Source organism: Acinonyx jubatus, chromosome B2, assembly GCF_027475565.1.
Source record: "Acinonyx jubatus isolate Ajub_Pintada_27869175 chromosome B2, VMU_Ajub_asm_v1.0, whole genome shotgun sequence".
In the NCBI taxonomy this organism is placed as follows: domain Eukaryota; kingdom Metazoa; phylum Chordata; class Mammalia; order Carnivora; family Felidae; genus Acinonyx; species Acinonyx jubatus.
The window spans coordinates 66,173,835-66,197,350 of NC_069385.1; the positions used below are offsets into that span (position 1 = coordinate 66,173,835).

General features: G+C 34.3%; 1 long non-coding RNA gene across 1 annotated transcript in view; it reads right to left on the reverse strand.

Annotated features, from left to right (window-relative positions):
• The window catches only part of LOC128315578 (uncharacterized), a 209,753-nt gene that overhangs the window by 125,947 nt on the left and 60,290 nt on the right, over nt 1–23,516 (reverse strand). Inside the window, exon 2 of the long non-coding RNA XR_008298465.1 lies at nt 8,286–8,375. This is a non-coding gene — a long non-coding RNA (uncharacterized LOC128315578). The remainder of the gene's footprint in view (nt 1–8,285; nt 8,376–23,516) is intronic.

Here is a 23,516-nt window from a genome sequence, read left to right on the forward strand (position 1 = left end):
TTGCCTGAGAAAAGCACTCCTACCAGAGTGCAGAGGGCAGGGCTTGGTGTCAGTGGTTTAGGCTGCCAGTGTTGGCACTGTGTTGCTTACTGAAGTTTGTTTACACTGAGGAGTTGGGGAGAGAAATGGTGCCAGCCTGCTCTCTCCTCCCCAGAGGGCAGTTTGCGCCTGCTGCTGTCCAGGGAGCCTTCCTGGAAGAGTGAACAATCTCCCCTCATGTGTGCCAGGAGTCTCACAGATTGTTGCCTTCACCCTGTCTGTGTTCAGGCCATCTGCCTGTCTTGCAGTGAAGTGCACCTGGGGATCTATCCAAGGTAGGCCAGGTGTGGTGGGGACCTGTGCATGGGGGAGGGTTTTACTGCCCTGGCACTGATGCAGGTTTGTTCCAGAAGGGCAGTAGCACCAAAGCACAGGAGCATAGAGTCTGGAGTAAAGTGCAGCAAAGAGCCAGTGTCCAGGTTAGTCGCCCTCAGCGGATGTCTGTGTGCCTATGCTGAGGAGCAGAGGAGGGAAATGGCACCTGCCAGCTATTCTGTCCCCAGAGAGGAAATGCCACCTCTCCCATATGTACTCCAAGAAGGGGGAAATGTGTCCCAGGGGACCCTCAGACCACATCATCCGCCTGGCCTATCTGCTCACCTTCTCCACAGGAGCACTGTAGTGCCCATCAGGTTCCACATCTGCCTTGCCGTGAACCTCCAAAACTCCAGTTTTTGAGCCCCGCTGGCTGTAAAAATCAGAAAAATCAGCCTCTCTAGTTTTCCCCATTAATGGATTTGGGGAAGTATTTTCCTTGTGTGATCCCCTGTGTAGTTTTCTCTTTTCCTCTCTGTCTCTCTCTCTCTCTGTGAACAGGGCTCCCTCTCCTCCTCATCCCCTGTGATCTGTTTCTCCAATTAAATTTTTTTAAGTTTATTTAGTTATTTCCAGAGAGAGAGAGAGAGAGAGAGAGCGAGCACATGAGCAGGGGAAGAGTGAAGAGAGAGGGAGAAAGAGAATCCCAAGCAGGCTCTGCCTTGTCAGTGTGAAGACTCACACGGGGCTCGAACTCATGAACCATGAGATCATGACCTGAGCGGAAACCAATAGTTGGATGCTTAAGAATTGAGTTACCCAGGTGCCCCTACAACTCTAGTTTTAAATGCATTTTACAAATGAGAAAACTGGGGCCAGGAAGGTCAAATACAATAAATGAATGGATGAAAGAATAAGCAAATAAATTGAATCAGATCTTTCTGATCTGAGAACCAAAGCTCTCAGCTTTGCTGATTCATGCAAAATATTTATAAATAAGTTGCTATAGTTTAAAAATATTTCCATACTTATTCTCTCTCTTTTTAATGTTTATTTATTTTTGAGAGAGAGAGAAAGTGAGGGAGAGGCAGAGATGGGGGAGAGAGGATCCAAAGCAGGTTTTTTTTTTCTGACAGTGAGCCCAATGGGGACTAGAGCCAATGTGGGGCTTGAACCCATGAACCACAAGATCATGACCTGAGCTGAAGTCACACACTCAACCAACTGAGCCACCCAGGCACCCCTGATTCTCTCTTTTAAAGATTTTCCTGTGACATTTATAATTGTCAAATCTTTATTTCCCCCATAAATTGTCTTTCATTCCATTTGGTCTGTATATACTACTTTGAGTCTATATGCCTCAGGTGAAAAATTGTGCTGTTAACTGAGCCTGTTAAACATTTTACAGCCTCTGTTACAACCCCATTGTAAAGATCAATTATGATAATGGCTTTTAAAGTAATTTCACTTCATTTTAAATTACTATTCAAATATCAGTTATTATTACACCAAAAGTTTTTATTCCTATGATGGTTAGTTTTATATGTCAACTTGGTTGGCATATAATCCTGTTATTTTCTAAAACATGAATCTAGGTGTCACTGTGAAGGTATTTTGTACATATGGTTAACATCCACAATCAGTTGACTTTGAATAAAGAAGAATTTTCCTTAATAATGTGAATGGGACTCATTTATTCGCATGTACATCTGTAAGAACAAAACTGAGGTTTACTGCAGGAAGAAGAAATTCTGCTTTAAGACTACAGCATAAGTTCCTGCCTGACAATTACAACCTCCCAGCCTACCCTAAACAATACAGACTTATCAGTTCTCACAATTGCATAAGCCAATTCTTTGAAATCTATCTATATAGTTGTTGTCTCTCTGTCTCTATTTATCTATCCTCTATCAATCTATCATCTGTCTCTTACGGGTTCTGTTTTCTGGACAACCCTGATGGATACTCTCCTTATCACTCTATATGTCACTTGAGTAGATATGTTCATGTGGGTAATTTTACCTTAATTGATCTCAGAGTCAAGGAGTACACTTTTGGTTCTTTTTCAATAAGCATATGTTAAATAAATAAAACGTTTAAAACAAAGTTATTTAAAATAAAGAAAACTAGAGAGGGAGAATAAATCTCTCACAATAGCTTAAGGAAGAAGCTGCGATATTAGGGGGAAAACACTATCAAGATAAAAAATATTTTATTCCATCTACTCTATAGAAATCAAATCCAATGAAATGTCTGTTCTACCTAATTTCCAAAAAAATATTTTCCCTTAATTGTGCTTCTTTGTTATCCTCACTTTCATGGTCAAAATATTAATATATTCTCTTTTTCTTTTTTTAATTTATTCATTATTGATAGAAAGAGAGATAGAGACAGAGACAGAGAGAGCACAAGTGGGGGAAAGGCAGAGAGAGAGAGGAGACAGAAAATCCCAACCATGTTTTGCAGTGCCAGCACAAAGCCTGCTACAGGGCTTGAACTCACAAACTGAGCACAAACCAAGAGTCAGACGCTTAACTGACTGAGCCACCCAGGTGCCCCATTAATATACTCATTTTTCAAATAATTTAGATTTTTGTAAACAATATGTGCTCAGGTTCTTCCTGACACTTGTACCTATTAAGCACAGAGTATGATGTATATAGGATTTGTAAAATAATCTTTTTTATGTGTTCTCCAAGTATTGGTAATAAATGGAAGATGTTTTTATAATGTCAAAAATCCAAAAAAAATATGTAAAAGATAAAATATACATGTATATATATATATGTGTTTTTGTTTATATACATATATCTCTACCTCCATCCCTCTTATCTCTATGTATTTGAATGAATAATGTTGTCTTTTGCATCTACTAAAATTCTGGACTAGTTTAAATGGAAACAATGCACATCAGCATTGGAAAATCCACTTGTTTCTTATAAATATATTTCTGTAATTTTTTGTTCCTGACATTTGTACTTTAAGTCAAAAGTACTTAAGTGAAAGCAATTGTTTTTCTTTCTTTTTTACCCATCTTCTCTGAAATTGTGTAGGAGGAAGCAAATCACTACCACTCAATCCCTGACATTAATTCAACAAACATATATTTTGATTTCAGAAGAATTATGGAAACATTCTTTTAGAAGAGAACAATGAGAGAGCATTCTGTGTTTAGCACATTTCCCTTTTACAAGTGGCAATGGAGCGTTATAACAGCGAAGTAAATTGCTTCCTATTTCTATCTGCTTTATAAAAGTGTGACACTGACTGAGCTGAATCACTGAGAACACATCTGTACACAGCTAAATGAAAAGTTTTATGTGATGGTAGAACTAGGCAGAATTATTTTGTCCTTGGATGTTCTGATGATTAATAATGCTTAGATCATTAACTTGCACACAGTAGGGTGACATTCAGAGTACTGTGAGGAAACTCAATTTTTAATTTAACACATATTTATGAAGGTAATTTTACACAAATTTGACCTGAATTATGGGTCACAGAAAGGTATGGTCGTATACTGGAGCATTAGTGACAGGCTTCCTGGGAACACGGTGGGAATGATGTTATTGAGGCCTCACAGAGAGTGTGAAGTCATAGAATCAGAGCTGTCCAACAAGAATACCAAAAACAGAATACTGACATTGCTCATATTGAGGCAAGGTAAGGACAGAGGTTATTAGGAATGATAAATACCTTCAACATTTTCTCCTAGCCATCTGATTTCCTGCAATACCATTGAACAAACTCAATCAGGGGCCAGAAATCAATAGGGTCTCTGTGGTGCCATGTGTAGGAGTAAGCATCCTTGAGCATGGAACAGGACAGGGAAGAGTGAATGATAGTTTTAAGGAGAGTGGCAAATCCAGTTAGTAGGTATGATATGTATAAAGTATATGCATATATAGAAACTGGCAGAAACTTTACCAAGTCTAGGCTATTTAATGATATGATGTCACATATAAAGTTCACATTTCTGAGTCATCTGGATACAAACATGCTATACATGAAATTATGAGTAGAATAAGTTGATAAATATAGAGTGGTTATTATTACAATAACAGTATCAATGCTTTTCAATGTTGAATGACCATTAATTTTTATTAGGTACTATATTATGTGCTTAGTATATACTTTCTCTAATTCTCACAATTAGTCTGTAAAATAGATGTTATTAGATTTACTTTACATACAGTGGAATGGCTTACAGAATGGTTAACTAAGTTGCCCAAGTTCAGCCAAGTAGTAAGTAGTAGAAACAGTATTCTCCACTAGGTTTTGAAGATTCAAAATCAGCATTCTTTATGTGATTGCATATTGGCTTCCAGGTATGTAAGTTATTTACCAAAAAAAGAAAGAAAGAACATTAGATTGATGACCCAGAGTAGTGTCCAAAATTCATGACAGTGATTTCAATGACTGTTATAATCATTTTTAATTGAGCTTTTTCTGCAACTTGAATACAAGATTGGAAATTTTTAAAAAGCTCATCTTGGGCAAATGTTCATAATAAAAAATTCACAAAACAACATATAATTTCAAAGAGTTCAAAAAATTAAAATCTATCCATAAATTCTTTCCAGGAAAGAATGCATAGACTATAGAGAAATACCAAGGGCTTATTCCAACGAATTAGTAAAGCAGTGCCATCCAGACTCTCAGGTCCTGGTGCCAAATAAGACCATGAAAGCACAGTTACTCCCAAAACTATTTGTTACTGTCCACAGATTTTAAGATAAAATGTCTTCTATGTATTCTTGGAAAGTTCCTCTTTCTTTCTATCAAAAATTATTTAGTGGACCTTATTCTGCTCATGCGGCAAATAACAAATTGCCATAAACTGAATGGCTTAAACAACAAACATTTATTTCTCATAGTTTTTCAGGTTGGGAAGTACAAGATCAAAGTGCCAGCATATTTAGTTTTTGGTGAGGGCTCACCTCCTGGTTTCTAGACTGACATCTTCTTGTCTCCTTACGTGATGGAGAGCAGAGAGAGAAAGGCCATCTCTCTCTTGTCTTTTCTTACAAGGTCATTATTCCCAGGCATGCGAGCTCCATCCTCATGACCTAATTACCTTCTAAAGGCCTCACTTCCAAATACCATTGCATGGTATTTAGGCTTCAACGTATGAATTTTGGGGTGATGAAAACATTAAGTCCATAGTATATACGGGAAGACACCATTACAGGTAAATAAGACAGATATGGTCTCTGAAATTCAAGGAAATTTATAATGGCTATGTCATAAGATAAATAAAAAGAATGTTGACATAGAAAATATGAACAGTAGGTAATGGGATTAGATAGGTAATGGGATTAGATAAATTTAGGTAATGGGATTAGATAAATCAACGTGGAGACGATTTTTAAGTTGGCATGGAAAAATAGGAGCAGACAAGCAAAGGGCCAGGATTAAACATTCCCAAAAGAGGAAACAGTAAAACCCTTAAGCAGAAAGACACTTGGCATATTTTAAGTAGTGGAAGGCCAAAGTAGAATGGAGCAAATTGAATGAAGGAGGTATTGGCAAAAGATTGGGATGGAAGGAAGGGAGAGCTTAGATTCAGAGAGCCTTCCTGGTCATTGGGAAGCCATGCTAGAGAATTATATGATCAGTTCTTTTCCTTTTAAAGATCACTGATTCCTGTATTTTTAAGTAGATTTTAGACAGGGATCATTTAAGAAGTCATTGAAATAACTACATTAAAAAATATGGTGGCTTTAACAAAGTTGGAGTGGGAATGGAGAAAAATGAATGGATATCAGGTATGTTTTAGGGATAGAATGAAAAGGACTTACCAAAACTGGATATGGAAAGTATGGAAAAGGAATAAGTGGAATATGGCTCTGAATCTCTGGCTTTAGCAAGTTGGTGGACAGTGATGCCATTTACTAAATGAGTATAAGGTTTTGGATAAAAAGAGAATCCAGTCTTATGTTTCCCACACAAGAAGTTTGAAATGATTAAGTGGAAATGTCAAGTATAAATTTGACTATACCAATCTGAGTTTCAAAGAAATTGTTTTGGCTTGAGATGTATTTTGAAAGTAATCACCAAACAGATGGCCATAAAATTTGGTGAGCAGTGAATATACAGCAAAAAAAAAAAAAAAAAAAAAAAAAAAAAAAAAGCCACGACATAATTTGAAGGAACTCTAATATTTAAAAGTCTGATCGAATTTATTAAATCAGTGAGAATATTGAGAGGGAATGGCCAATAAATTAGGGAGAAAAACAGGACTGCATACTGTTGTGAAAGTTAGCATGAAAAGCTAAGTAGGAGTTTATAAAAGGTATGATAAATGTATAAAGAGTTACTGAGAAATCAAATGAGATTAGGATAGAAACATTTCTTTTTAGTGGGAAATATGTAAGTCTTTGGTAGCTTTGAAGAGTTTTTGTGGACTGAGGTGGAGATTAGCAATGTTAACAGAGTATGTACAAAGTGATGAGTTGTCTAGACAATTAATCTTTAGAATTTTTCTATAAAAATGAGAACAGATAGGGGCGCCTGGGTGGCTTCGTTGGTTAAGCGTCCGACTTCGGCTCAGGTCATGATCTCACCGTCTATGGGTTCGAGCCCTGCGTCGGGCCGTAGGCTGACAGCTCAGAGCCTGGAGCCTGTTTCAGATTCTGTGTCTCCCTCTCTCTCTGCCCCTCCCCTGTTCATGCTCTGTCTCTCTCTGTCTCAAAAATAAATAAACGTTAAAAAAAAATTAAAAAAAAATGAGAACAGATAAATGGGTTCTTAGCTAGAGAGATATTTTAACTAAGTTGCTTTTTTTTATTTGTTTAAGGTGAAACAGAACAGAACATGGATTATAAAGACGAAAATGCTCCAAATGAAAATTCACAACAACAACGACAACAACAAAAAATGTGATGATACAAAGGAGAAAGGGGATAGACAAAGGAAGAATGTTCTTGAGAAGAAAACTAAGGACAGACTCTAGTTATTTAGGCTAAAATACATTGAAAGGATCTCCATTGTTTTCTAACCATATAGTTCAATATTCATATCGAGTCAAAATTAATTTCTCAGGATATATGAAGGAGCAGAGAGAAAAAATTCAAACTGAATCAGCATACAAGTACAGAACTTTCATTTTATCTTCATTATTGTCCTCTGAGTTTTAGAAACTTCTGCTTCCATTAAGTTTACATGACAAATGCAAATCATCACTAAAATATTTCTCCTTACATGAAGAAATACTATATTGAAGAAGAAGAGTATAATTTCTTTGAAAAACTATCAGAGGTTTGGGAACCATAATTTAAAACCAAATCAAACTTAACAAAACAAAATAAAACAACTCATTAAGAATTCTGATAAGCTCTCCAGGCAGGGATGGATATTTGACTTGGTAAGAAGATTTTGTAACCTGGTTCTTAGTACTCAAGACTTGTATATTTAACTGCCCCCTTTATGTCTATAGTTAGATATCTAATAAGCATCCAAAAATTAACACATCAATAATTAACACTTGATTTTCCCCTTCTTTACTTCAAATCTGTTTCTCCCTCTGAACTTCTCATCTCTATAAATTCTAATAATGATGCATCCAGTTGAGCATGCCAAAACTTTATGAGCTATTATTGCCCCCTGCTCTCTTTCCTGCCTTTCCCAGTTGAATACCACAGCAGGTTGTATTGTCTCCAAATTGAGCATACAGAGAACTTGTCAGATTCTATTTCTAGCACTTATACCCTACTCTAAGCCACTACTAGCTTTTGCCTAAAATAATGGAATACCCCCTGCCTGCTTTTACTCTGGTCTCTTTGTTATCTGTCCTCCACAAAGCAGTCACAGTGGCCTTTTAAAAACATATCTTAGTTCATTCCAACTCCCTGCTGTAAACTCTCTAATGTTTTCCCATCACCTTGGCATAGAAGGCCCCCATACACCTCTCATTTCCTACTCTTTTGTCCCTCACTTACTACGTTGTAGTACATTGTCCTTTTGGTCCCTTGAGTAAGCAAGGTACTTACCCAAGTATTCTCTCTGCTTGAAGCGGTCTTCTTTCTGATCTCAGACCTTCAGTCTTCTTATTATAATGGTCTCAATGGAAATATCCTCAGCTAAAAAGAAATTAAAAGTTATGAAATAACCCAAGGAAGATACAGCACTATGAAATAGCAGTAAGTCAAATGTGTTCAATAATGGGAAAAAAAAGTTTTCTATCAATTAAATGTTGCTGTCATATATATATATATAAACAATGGGTAACTTAGGAAAGTGAGGCTAGAGGTATGTGATTCCTTACATTGGTTTAAGACCATAAGACTGGTGTAATACATGATTTTCAGAAGAAGTAGTATCTAAGTAGGCCCGATAATTAATTATGTTATTCATATTATTATTTGTTAGATTTCTTAATTATAGTCAATGAGTATAGTAAATGAGCTTTATTAATGTATGTGAGTATACTGTTTTATTGTTATTTTAATGTTATTTTAAGCTGCAACTTTGACTTTTCAAATGAAATAGCTGATAATTGATTATCACTATGCAAAGTTTTAGCATTTAACAACAGCTTAAAATCTCAATTAATTTTGTTGGCATAATTTTATTAATACTTGGGCAATCAGAAAGCTGAAAAAGTGAGAGAGAAAGAGAGAGAGATGATAATATACAATTATAGATTGTGAAGGTTTAGCAAGGCTCCAAAATCATTTTTCTAACATTTTTCACCACCGACTGTATTTTGAGTGTCTTCTACAGTAAACACAAAAATTAGTCTTCAAATCTACTCTCAATCAACTAAAGGAAATGATAAACCACTTTATTATTGAAACATACTTTGATTCTGGTTATTCCCATCCTTTGGTCAAAATTCTACCAGTTACATAATTTTAAAGACTTTAATCTGACATTAAATATTTGAATACAGTTGTTATATACTTAACACATATGCATATACTTTTCATTTACTATGTATCAGACACTGTGCTAGAGATCTATGCTACAGAAATCAATAAGACAATCCTGGTGCCTGTTATTATGAAGATGTCATTTCTCAGAATAATTCTATACCCCTTGCAAAGTTGGTTTCCTATATTTGCTGTTTTAAGTGCAAAGAATTAAATCACAGAAAACAAAAACCAAAAAAAAAAAAAAACCACAAAAACTAAACGTGATCCAATGAGGGCAGAAGAGAAGGATCATACCTTTTTTATTTTTAAATGGTGGCTCACTTAATATGGCTTAATGTTCATTATTTCTTAAATTGTTGCATTAATAGTTTACATTTAAATTACATTTCACTTCATAGGGGAAGGGAAGGAAAAATAAAATAAGATAAAAATAAAAGGTGGTGAACTATAAAACACTCTTAACTGTAAAGAATAAACTGAGGGTTCCTGGAGGGGAGATGGGTGAGGGAATGGGCTCAGTGGATGATGGCCATTATGGGGGGCACTTGTGATGAGCACTGGGTGTTATATGTAAGTGATGAATCACTAAATTCTACTTCTGAAACCAATACTACAGTGTATGTTAACCAAGTTGAATTTAAATAAAATCTTAGGGAAAAAAATCACATTTTACTTTCCATACAGCATAAAGAAAATATATAACCCTTTTGATAGTTTTATTCTATTTGTTATTCAGTCATCTATCTTAATAAATTATACCTTCCCATTAGCATATTACTGTTATGGGGGTTTATTTATTTTGAGAGAGTGTCCACTGATGAGTGGGGTAGGGGCAGAGAGAGGAGTGAGAGAATCACAAGCAGGCTCCACACTGTCAGAGGCCAGCCTCACATGGGGCTTAATTCCATGAACTGCGAGATCATGACCTAAGCCAAAACTAAGAGTTGGATACTTACCCATCTGTGCCACTCAGACTCCCCTAGCATTGTTTTTTTTTATTTTACTCAATAAACATTGATTATGCATTAAATATTCTTTATAAGGGCTTTCCAACTTCATTTTATCCATTTCCTTCTTCCTCCATATTATTTTAAGATTCTCTGCATTTAGTCAGCTGATGTTTATGATTATCTATCTATATGTTTATCTACCTATAATCAAATCCTAGATTGTTTTTTCTATGATCATGAGGTATATGTTGAAATTCAAACAATAAACATACATAAAAAGTTCATTTTCCTTATGAATATTTTCATTTCATCTGAAATTTATAATATTTATAGAATATATATAGAATATATATATAGAATATATCTATAGAATATATATAGAATATATCTATATCTATATATATACATAGAATCTATCTATCTATCTATCTATCTATACACATACCATGGAAAAAATTTCATGTAGATTCCTGACAAAAATCACAGAGACTCATATTTGCTTCCTGGTTCCCTATCATGTCATTTACTCCTTTGTGAATCTGTCTTTCTTTTTCTCTCTCCCCATTATGTTTGGGGTATTTTTTAAGTTTATTTATTTATTTTGAGAGAGAGAGACAGACAGATAGAGAGACTCAGGAGGGACAGAGAGACGGAGAGAGAAAGAATCCCAAACAGGCTCCACACTGTCAGCGAAGAGCCTGACGTGGGGTTCGAACCCACGAACTGTGAGATCATGATCTGAGCAGAAATCAAGAGATGCTTAACTGAGTCACCCAGGTGCACCCATTTGGGGTATCTGATAAGCCTCAGTTTACTCTGAGAATAATCCAAGACCATGCTTTATGGAAACTGGCATGCATTCTAACAGGACACATCAGGTATCCAAATCTATTCAGGTACCACCATAACCATTAACAGGGAGGCAAAAGTCACTAAAAAGAGTACAAAAAGGGAACAAGAGTGCAAAAAGAGTCACTAGAAAGGGAACAAGTTCCCAGAGCCAGCATACATTTTCTTATTCTTCAATACTTCCTCTCCACAAATTTGGGTTTATAGAGTATTCGATATTATCATTACTGCTGTGTACTTCTGATAAAACAGAATTTCCTCTTCTTCCATGCTACATCCATGTTTTCTACAGTTTCTGTTTGTAGATTTTTATGAATCTGTTTTGAAAAATTATGTACTTTATATTATATTAAAAACTTTATACATAATATTTTCCTTTTGGCATTATATATCTTAAGCAAATCCATGGACTCTACCCAAGACTTTTTACTTTTGCCTGTGTAAGTGGCAACTTTGTCTTATTTACCAAATATATACTTGGCTCTGACAGAAGAGTAGATTTAATACACTGTCTTTTGGCTATTAAAACTTCCATATCTATCAGCTTTAGGTGTGAAATATCACATAAAAGTAAAGTTCGATGTGGCTTCGTTTTATAATACTTTCAGCTTTCTACTTTAGCAAATTGCCACCAAACTGATGAGCTCCTGATTTACTACGGGTACTGATGACATCAAACCCTGAGAATTTGCTTTTAGCCATTTAATCATTTCACAATTTCCTATTTTACCAACATAGAGAACTTTTCCTCTGTCCATTGACAAAACAATTACTTCTAAATAGCAATAGGGCATTTTCTTTTTCCAACATCGATCAGGTTACAATCCATTCCTAAAATAAAGAACAGACCTCTAAGCTTTGGAAGTTTTATTTTAAAAACTTACACTTAGAAAATACTTCAAATGACTCTCTTTCTTTGATGTTTAACCTCTAAATTGTGAATGGTATTCTGATTTGTTTTAATTGATGATAAAGGACCATAAATAAGGACATACATTAAATTTACATGGACCTTGAATTGAATCTCTATGGGGAACCCTAAAAGAAATTCACACATATTGATTTGGCTTTAATACACACATCATAAATCATCATATTTATCATAGCAGTTGCAATTATGTAATGTCTTATAGGTCATCGACATGTGAAACTTGCAGCAAAAAGTTGAACCACACATTTCACTAGTCATCTGAGAAGTGTATTTGCCCTATGACAGCAAAACTTTGAGGAAGACATTTTTCAATAACTTCTACCATGGAAGAATATATTCAAGGCCTATCTGACTGTTAGTCAACTTGTCAGAATTTATAAATACATATAGGTAAACCCACATAGCCAATGTGTGAAAATAAATTTATATATATATACATATAGCTACATAGAAGTACTAGAATGAATGTATATAAAGTACCTTTTTGTTTATTTAAATAGTAACAGATTTTCCCAGGTTGAAGAGTAGTATATTCAATTTTAAATGAAATCACATTTTGAATTTGTAAGTACCATTTATCAGCCTGTGCCTCTGGGTCTAAGTCTATAGCAGAGCCAGGATGTCCTTGCAGGGAGAAACCCTAAGAAGTGGTACAGCCTGGTTTATTTGCCCCAAATAAGGAAAAAAAAATTAGCTTAGGAAATAAAACTTCCTATTCTGCTCACTGTCTTCTTGGGACATAAATTTAACTATAAATAGATTAACAATCAACTTTTTTTTTTACCCAAATCTGGTTTTCATGCTTGGCTTCTAGGAGTTTTCAGAGTAAGTTCAGCCTTAGTCACAGCCTCTTTAGATGATACTTCTGGTAGCAAGGAATTGAAATTAAGTTGTCCAATCTGGTTAATTCTGTTGGATTTTGGATAATAAAAGAACATGTTCTTTTTCACTGTGTGTCTTTCACAGCAAAACATAATGCTTGCATCTGTTTCTGAGTAAAAGCAGAAAAATGAACACCCTATCACTAATAGTGTTTGAACTGTTCGCGTGATCATTTGTTCAGGAGGTGGAGAAGGAATTCTTACACTGGATGTGAGATCAGATTATAGGTTATCATACAGGTTCCTTCTAAGTTCAAGAATCTACAATTCCGTGGAAATACTTATAAGCAAAGGAAGACCAAAATACATTGAAGCAGGGTTATTTCAATAGCTTTTGAGATTATTTTGTTTCAACAGTGATTCAGGAGAGCATCTAAGGAAAGGGCACAGTAGTATATCTACTAGACAAGAGGACCTCAAACTGGCAAATACTTCTACAATTAATCAATTAGCAAACTCCCTTACACCTAAAATTATGATGATACCTTTGTTTCAATGTTTTCTATTGTTTCCAGTATGCTTTCTTACACTAAATTCTTAAGCCTCTTTGATTCTTAAGTTTGTATTGATTTATTTTACAGATACATATTAATGAATAGAAAACAGACAATTCTCATTCCAGAAATAGTACAGTAGCTTGTGTTGTACTAACTCCCCTACAAATAACAATTTGAAGCTCTGAAAACAGAAACAAAAACGGAAACATGACTTTGAAGAAAATTTCCTTTTGGGAAGATTTATAAGGATTACCACGAAGCATTAGCTGCAAGCCTAAAATTGCTGAAAAGAGATTTAAGCCATTAATCAATGAAGGAGAGACTGAATTTTGAGCTTGAGATTTGCCAATTTATAGGCAGTTTTGAACACCTCACGCTTTCCATGGAAGGTCCACTTTTGGAATAAAGACAATAATCCAAAAGCATTTTCTCTTGGCCAGAGAGTAAAACCAAGCACTTGAACCAGCAAAGTAGAGAACACCATGATTCTCCAAATTAAAGGTGATTAACTATTATTTTATTATCTGTTAGAAACGAAATCAATATATTTCAGAACACAATAATATATCTGTATCATCTAAAATGGATTATACATAATTTCCACTGCACAATCAAAAACTCCTTAACGTGCAAAAAAAAAAAAAAAGTAAAATTTATCCCCCAAATAAGATAAATCTGTAGTTAGTAAAGAAGACTCAAGTTGATCCATGCATTGTTAGTAGCATGAAAGGGATTTATGCAGTTAAATAAATATGTTCAAGCAATTAAAGAAAAAGTCTAAATACATGAATGGATCAGAAATATCAATAAAGAAAGGAAAACTGCTAAAAGGAATCAAATAGAAATTTTACATCTAAAGTACACAATATCTGAAATAGAAAAGTCACAAGAGGGGATATTGCTGAAAATAAGATATGTCCATGAATTTGAAGACCAATCAATAGACCTTCTACACGAAGAAAAGAAGGGAAAAAAACCAAGGTTTATAAACATGACTGTTTATGAAAGTCACTGTTTCTGTGACTGAAGAGTAAGTGACTAACAAATAACACTCTTGGGGATATCAATTGTAAACTCAATTTAAAAAAATATGAAGGTGAAAAAAAGTAGAAAGATTTTGGAAAGAAGTTAAGACTTGGAGGAGGCAACAAGGTATGCACTGATATTCCAAGTTTCATTATTTGACCCTTCCTTCCTTTCATCCTTTCCTACTTTCTTTCTTTCTTTTCACTGACAGCAACAATCAAGACAGACACTTGGAGTAGCTTAAACTCTAATAGAAAATCCAGTATCTTTCTGGAAGGAGAAACCAGGACACCCAAAGCTTCCAAAGAAGAAAAAGGGAATCCGAAAGGAGAAAGTCAGGGAACAGAAATGCAAATCAGGGTATACGTTCTGCCCAGGTTATCTGAATGACCCCTAAACTTGGCATTAAAAGGTAAATAAATAAATTAAAATTAAGTTATACAAAAATTTTAAAAAGAGGGTAGAAGTTACAAAGAAAGAAAAAACAGAAAACTGACAGAAAACAAATAACTACATGTACCTAAATCCAATAATATCAATAATTATATTAGATGTTAATATTCTAAACACTTTGATTAAAAGATTGAAACTATAATAATAGATAAAAAACAAAAGCAACTCTTGAGCTTCTAGGTAGATATACATAATGATAGGTGTGTAATAACCAATCTCCTATAATTTCCCAAACTGAAAAATAACTGAATATAAATAGAAAAATCAACAAATCACAACAATGTGGTGGAACACACTCCTGCCTCACCTCCACTCCACCTTAATTCTTTTTGTGGAGCAGAGACAGAGGTTGGGTGGGATGCTACTGAAGGAGTATGAGGAAGTGTGGGAAGAACCAACAAAGAAGATTAAAGGCTTCCTAAATTTGAAAATTCTAAAAATGCAATGGGACAATCAGAGCATGGTATACAGAGAAAAACCTCATGTAAATTATTTACCTTATAATTTCAAAAGGTGTTTTCTTTAATGGAAAGAATCAGTTGAAATAGAATCAGAAGAAAGGGTCAAGGGTGTTTTAAAGGGACTGTAGTGAACAAATGGCTTCTGGGGAAGAAAATGTGCTAAAATGTGCTTTGCAGTAATTAAATGGCGAAGTGGAAAAGAAAAATAATTGACATTAAGCTAGGAATCTAGTAAAACACCGCAATGTAAAAGAAAATGAGTGATAGAGATATAAAGTTCATTGCAGAAAATAAGAAACTGAAACTCACACAAATCAAGTGTAAGAGTTACACAGTTGACCCCTATAACCCATCATGAGTTTGCACTGTGTGGGACCACTTACATGCAGATTTTCTTGTCAATAAATATATTGGAAATTTTTTGGAAATGTGCAAAACTTAAAAAAAAATTGCAGGTGAAATGCACAGCCTAGAAATACAAAAAAAAAAAAACACAAAAAACAAGAAACAAAAAAAGAAGAAGGAGGAGGCAGAGGAGGATGAGGAGGAGGAGGAGGAGGAGAAAAAGCTAGGTATTATTGTATGAATATAGTATATAACACATGTAAAATACAAAGTATGTGTTAATCTATTATTTATGTTATTGGTAAGGCTTCTGGTTAATAGTAAGCTATTAGTAGTTAAGTTTTGGGGAAGTTAAATGTTATATGTGGATTTTCCACTGCATGAGGGGGTGGCACCCCTAAACACCATGTTGCTTAACAGTCAGCTGTATACTCAAACAAGCATGAAAACTACTTTGAATCAAATTCAAGATCTAAGATGAAATAGACATGCATAGGAACAAATAAAACAACAACAGTGAATTTACAAAAGAGATGGAAAAAGACATATTTAACTCAGAAAACACGCAAAAAAAGTAAATAACATTGTTCCCAAGGGAGAAAAGATTAAAGTGAAAATTTAATTAGGGACATTGAAGAAAGACAGGAAAACTATCTAGATCACAAAGTCAATGTAAGTTAATATAAAAGGGTGAAAAAGAAAGAAGTGGAAATGCAAGACTAGCACAGAAAGAATCATATTCATGTTACCTCAGAATTCTTGATTACAAACAACAATGACAAAAATAATGGAGCAGAATTAACATTTAAATCTATAATGCAAAACAACTCTCTGGAAATAGGAAAGTCTGGACATATATATCCATTAAAAGGGTTTACCAAGTATTCTGGAATGTTAACACAAAACAATACTGAGACCTGGAGTGCCTGCGTAGCTCAGTGGGTTAAGCGTCTGACTTCAGCTCAGGTCATGATCTCTCGGTTCGGGTCATGATCTCATGGTTCATGAGTTTGAGCCCCACATTGGGCTCTGCAGCCTGCTTCAGATTCTGTGTTTCCCTCTCTCACTGCCCCTCCTCTGCTCATGCTCTCTCTCTCAAAAATAAACATTTAAAAAAAATTTAAAAAACCCAATACTGAGATCTTTTGTAATTAAACTACTAGATTTCAAAGGTAAATTAAAATCTTCAAAGCTTTCAGGACAAATGATCAAATGACTAATAAAAATTTGACTAGCAATTTTAAGACCAACATACAAAGCCAGACAACAATGGAGTAATAGAGAAGTATTTTTTTAACTCAAATTGTGAACCAAGATTTTATATCCAGCTAATCTCTCCTTCAAATATTGTCTTTAATAATTGAAAACAATTTTCAACATATAAGTAAGGAAGAGATTTTATAGCCATTAACCAACCCCTCTTCAGAAATCTACTTAGAGGATAAGTTTATATTTCTCCCATCTTCACAAATGTAAAAACAAAACAAGTTTGCATTTGTTTAGCCTCTACATTACTTCTTTTCTATCTCATTGATATCTGACCCAATTTTTTGTCATTTGTGAGGGCAGGATGGAGTCACTCATGTCAAGCAGGACTTATGTCGGGCAGTGATATAAACATCCCAGGCTGTTGCAGCTAAGACCAGATATCACGGAAACCAGCATAGGCTGACAACATTCAGAACTGATAACCAGCAGAACCAGAGGAGGTCTACAAAGGCCCAAGACTGATTAAAGTCTTTTAAAAAGGGATAATTTTTGCAGCAAACTATCAGACTGTCCCAACTCTGACCCTTTTACATCTGACCATTTCAAAATGGCAACTGCTGCCAAAGGGTCTGCCCAGTTGATCTCTGAACAGATCAGATATTCTCCACTGCTTGAACATAATAAGTAGCATGAGCCCAGAGCTGACCTGGACCACACTGAGGCCCCATCTCAATTGAGTGCTCACAGACTGAATGTTTGGTTTGTTAACTTCCTACCCCTTGTTGTATCTTGTTTGTTGGTGTGACTTTGTATTCTTTGCTTTGTATGATGTGTAGGAAGCCAAGTTAAATGCATACTGAAATGTCATTGAGTTTGGAATCCTGAATCTGCTTTATAATTATGTTAACCTTGCTTTATGATTCAATAAAGCTGACATGGAAAGACACAACTCACGTATGCACCCTCATAGCATGCTTGGAACATCACTAAACATCTTTCTTTGTGTTTATTTCTGTTTTTGTTTTTTTCTAATTTCTTACTATGGGCTTTGAAATCATTAATTTTTGACTTTTAAAATTTGTGAATATAAATTTTAATGTTACAAATTCCTCTCAAATATAGATATTTTCAAACTTACAAGTTTATATGTAGAGTTTTATTACTATTCAATTTTAAAGTTATTTTTTTAATTTTCATTAAAAACTCTCCTTTAAATGTAGCTATTTAGGAATATCCTTAAATTATGCAATACATGGTGATTTCAATGTATTTTTAGGTCTCTTTAATGATTGTGCTTTATTTTAGGAGTGTTATATTTTCAAAACATACTTTGGATCATTCATTAAGTATTTACCTGCTTATTGAGAGCTGTTATTTGAGTGCACAAGGCATTGGCTAACCAAACAGACTTTGGAGTCTAAATGATAGATTTAAATATTCATTCTGCCTGTTAATAGTTACATCCCTTTTAATCATCTCTTCCTCAGGTTCTTTATCTCTAAAGTGAATATAGCAGAAGTACCCAAATTATAGGTTATTTGTGACAATCTAATGACCTAATATATGTAAAGAATTCTGAACATTTTCTTGCACATAGTAAGAACTATATAAAATGTAGGTAACTAATGATATGGTATCAATTTTGTAGATATGTTTAATTTTTAACCATTACATGTATATTTCTGTACATATCTAATACATCCCACTTGATAACTGCAGTTTTCAATTAATCTTTTTCATCACTGATTGCTTTTTCTGTTATTTCCATGTTTAAAAGTCAGGTGTTAAAATCACCTACACTCGTGATGGATTTATATGTTCATCAAGGGACAAATATATTTAAATTTATTTAAACTGAGGATTAGAAAAGGTCCCAAATCATTTTGTAAAGCTGAAATAACATTATCAAATTATTTGATACACATACCGCATGAAATAAAAAATGTTCCCCAGTGTTACTTAGAAACATAAATGGTAATAATAACAAATAATAAATATTAGTAAGAATACATGAAGATCTGTGGATATTACACCAAATAATATTTGTCTCCTAGGATAAGCCTTTGTTTAGCTCCCTCACTCATTCAGTTAGGGCTGGACTATTTGACCCATGGAATAGAAGATAAGTAACAGTTTGTGACCGCCAAGGCTCTGTCAAAAAAAGTACTGTAGTTTACATGGTAGTCTTGGACTGCTCAGTCTGGGGGAAGCCCTACTCCACATGCTGCAGAGACTCAAGAAGTCCTATGAAAGATTCTACATAGAGAGGAAACAACTCGCTGGCACAAACTGCCAAGCATGTTCAAAAGACTCCCTGAAAGTGGATCCTTCAGTTCCAGTCAAGACTCTGGATAATTGCATCATTAGCCATCTCGTGAGAAATTCTGAGCTAGAACACCCAAGTGCAATGCTGCCAATTTGTGTACTTAAAATATAAGGGGAAATAATAAATAATTATTATTTGTGTTAGCTAGTTGTTATACAGCAACAGATATGTAATATAGATTTCTAAAAATAATAGTATATCATATACAAGTAAAAGAATAAAAGGCAAATATAGCTCAATCTAGTAAAGTTTATCTATAAAATGATCTCTGATAAATGAGAAAAACAATGTCAAATTCAGATGATGACTACCTTCAGGAAAAATGTCTGGCAAAATTAAAGTTAATTCCTAATAAAAAAGCTCTTGTCAAATTCAGAATAAAAGGAAACTTCTTTAACTTAGTTGACAAGAAACTGTTCATACACATTTAAAAGTGAAACATTTGTGACACTGTTATTAAAGACAAGAACAGGCAAGTTTGGCTGCTTTGCTACTTAGTACTATAATGTTCTACTAGGAGATTAGTGGTTGCCTTTGGCTGGGAATGGATTAGGTAATGACTGCAAATGGGTACAAGGAATCTTTTCAGGTGAAAGAAATGTTAAAAATTCAATTATGGAGATGATGTCACAATTTTCTAAATTTATGACAAAATATTGAATTGCACACTTAAAATAGGTGAACTCCATGCTGTGTAAACTATACCTTCATAAAATTCAAAAAAGGGACCAAAAATTAAAATGTATTGGCATCCTAGACAACGTTTAAAGTCAACAACAAAATGATTGGCTATGAATAAGCATTGTAAAAAGATAAAAGATAAAACTGCCATTATTTGCTGGAGATAGTATCACCTAAATGGGTTATTCAAGACAAGAATAAGAGATCAGCAAGGTCTCTGGCTATGAGATCATCATATCAAACACATTATCCTTCCTATATATCACCAGTAACCATAAAGCAAATGTAATGTAAAAAGCTTTCAAACACAATGATTCCAAAATGAATACTATCTAAAATGAAATGAGGAAGACCAATAAAAATAAAAAGTAAAAAACTTCACTTAGAACATAAAAAATATAATTTAGTAAATGGAGAGGCATTATCAACGCTCTGGATGGGAAACTAACTATAGAAAAAAAGAAATTACTTGAGAAATTAGTGTTTACTGTAAATAAATCTGAGTGAAATTAAAAACAAAAAGGAACTTCATAAGCCAATTCAAAAAGTATAAAAGAAGTAATCACAGAGATTACCAAGATGATGAATATAAATAACACTGAGCAAATAATTTCCCAGTAAAATGTCAACCATAATAAAAAGGTATAGATATTAAAACAAGCTGCTAAATTTTTAAATGTCATATCTCCATTGATTCAGTCAGATTCATTTCTGAAAATTTAACTTACAAAAATATATATTAGCCAACAGAAAAAGGCAATGATGTATATATTAGGGATATTGTTGTTTAAAATAGAAAAAAAGTAAAAAATAACGTAGTCCAAAGTAACATTAATAGAGTCTGCATAGAACACTATGCAGCAATTAAAAATACCAGTGTTCTATAAATATTTAAATGGAACAGTCTTCAAGATAATGTGTTTATAGTAAAGAGTACAGACATAACATCTAAATTATATAAATTCTGGCTCTACCATCCCTAAGCCATACAATCTTTTGTTGGTTAACCCAACTTTCTATGCTTAATTTTTCTTATTTTTTAAGATAGCTAATATTATGAATATCTCAGAAGGTTTTGTGATATGAAGAGAATTAATATACTCTATCATATGTCATATGGGAAACACAAATTAAAACAAGATCAATACTATATACTTATTATAATTTCCAAAACCTGGGTCACTAACAACACAAAATATTGGTAATGATATGGAATAACAGGACTTGCATTCATTGATGTTGGGAATGCAAAATGGTACAGCTACTTTGGAAGACTGTAAAAATTTCTTACAAAACTAGATAAAATTTAACCATATGATGAAGCAATTACACTCCTTGGTACCCACCCAAAAGAGTTGAAGATTTAAGGCCATGCAAAAACCTGCACATAGGTTTACTCATAATTGCCAAAACTTGAAAGTGATCAAAATGCCCTCCAGTAGGTGAGTGGATAAATAATGTGGTTTATTCAAACAATGGAATATTATTCAGTGCTAAAAAGAAATGAACTAACAAACTATTAAAAGACATGAAGAAAACTTCAATGCATATTACTGAGTGAAAGAAATCTATTTGAAATCTATTTGAAATAGCTACATACTCTATGACTCCAACTGGTGATTCTGTATGATATTATAATAATGAATATATATCATCATATATTTGTCTAAACCAATTGAATGCATACCACTAGGAGTGAATATTAAAATAAACGGTGAACTTTGGGTGATTATATTTCTATGTCAGTTCATCCTTGGGAAAAAAAATAAAAGTATCATTCTGGTGAGTGATACTGATAATGGGTGGGGGGCTTGGATGTGTAGGGGCAGTGTATATGTGGGAAATCTCTGGTCTTCTCTCAGTTTTGTTGTAAACCTAAAACTGTTCTAAATAATAAAGCCTTAAATACAAAACAAAACAAAAAACTGTATACATATATAATAACTCCAGGGAGTATACAATAAATTGACAAACATAATTAACACTACATGCAAATATATACATATATACATATATATGAATGTGAGACAGGAAACCATCAAAACCCTAGAAGAGAAAGCAAGAAAAAAACCTCTCTGACCTCAGTCGCAGCAATATCTTACTTGACACATCTCCAAAGGCAAGGGAATTAAAAGCAAAAATGAAGTATTGGGACCTAATGAAGATAAAAACTTCTGCACTGCAAAGGAAACAATCAACAGAACTAAAAGTCAACCGATGGAATGGGAAAAGGTATTTGCAAATGACATATTGGACAAATGGCTAGTATCCAAAATCTATAAAGAACTCACCAAACTCCACACCCAAAACACAAATAATCCAGTGAAGAAATGGGCAGAAGACACGAATAGACACTTCTCTAAAGAAGACATCCAGATGGCCAACAGGCACATGAAAAGATGCTCAACATCACTCCTCATCAGGGAAATACAAATCAAAACCACACTGAGATATAACCTCATGCCAGTGAGAGTGACTAAAATGAACAAATCAGGAGACTATAGATGCTGGAGAGGAGGTGGAGAAATGGGAACCCTCTTGCACTGTTGGTGGGAATGCAAACTAGTGCAGCCACTCTGGAAAACAGTGTGGAGGTTCCTCAAAAAATTAAAAATAGGTCTACCCTATGACCCAGCAATAGCACTGCTAGGAATTTACCCATAAGATACAGGAGTGCTGATGCATACGGGCAATTGTATCCCAATGTTTATAGCAGCAATTTCAACAATAGCCAAATTATGGAAAGACCCTGAATGTGCATCCATTGATGAATGAATAAAGAAGTTGTGGTTTATATATACAATGGAATACTACTTGGAAATGAGAAAGAATGGAATACGGCCTTTTGTAGCAACATGGATGGAACTGGAGAGTGTTATGCTAAGTAAAATAAGTCATACAGAGAAAGACAGATACCATATGCTTTCAGTCTTATGTGGATCTTGAGAAACTTAACAGAAGACCATAGGGGAGGGGAAGGGGAAAAAAAGTTATAGAGAGGGAAGGAGGCAAATCATAAGAGACTCTTAAAAACTGAGAATAAACTGAGGGTTGATGGGGGGTGGGAGGGAGGGGAAAGTTGGGATGAGCACTGGGTGTTGTATGGAAACCAATTTGACAATAAATTTCATATTTAAAAAAAATTAAAAACATCTGGGAAAAAAAACAAAAAATGTATATGTATATAATAACCCCAGGGAGTATACAATAAATTGACAAATATAATTAATACTACATGCAAATATATACATATATATATATACACACACACACATACATATGTATATATATATACACACACAACTATACAACTATATGTGTATGTGTGTATGTGTGTGTGTGTGTGTGTGTGTGTGTGTGTGTGTGTGTGTATGTATAACTATACAACGCGGAGAAGAGGCACTAGAAGAAAACTTACATTCTACTGAATATTATTTGCAGGTATGTATGCTATGTTTGCATTAATTTCTAAGAACTAAATTAAAAGTATTTTTTACACTTTTTTAATGTTTTTATTTATTCTTGAGAGAGAGAGAAAGAGAGAGACAGAACTCAAGTGGGGGAGGGGCAGAGAGCGAGGGAGACAGAATCCGAAGCAGGCTCCAGGCTCTGAGCTGTCAGCACAGAGCCCAATGTGGGGCTAGAACTCATGAACCATGAGATCATGACCTGAACTAAAGTCTGACAGTTTACTGACTGAGCCACCCAGGTGCCCCTAAAAGCTTATTTTAAAATAG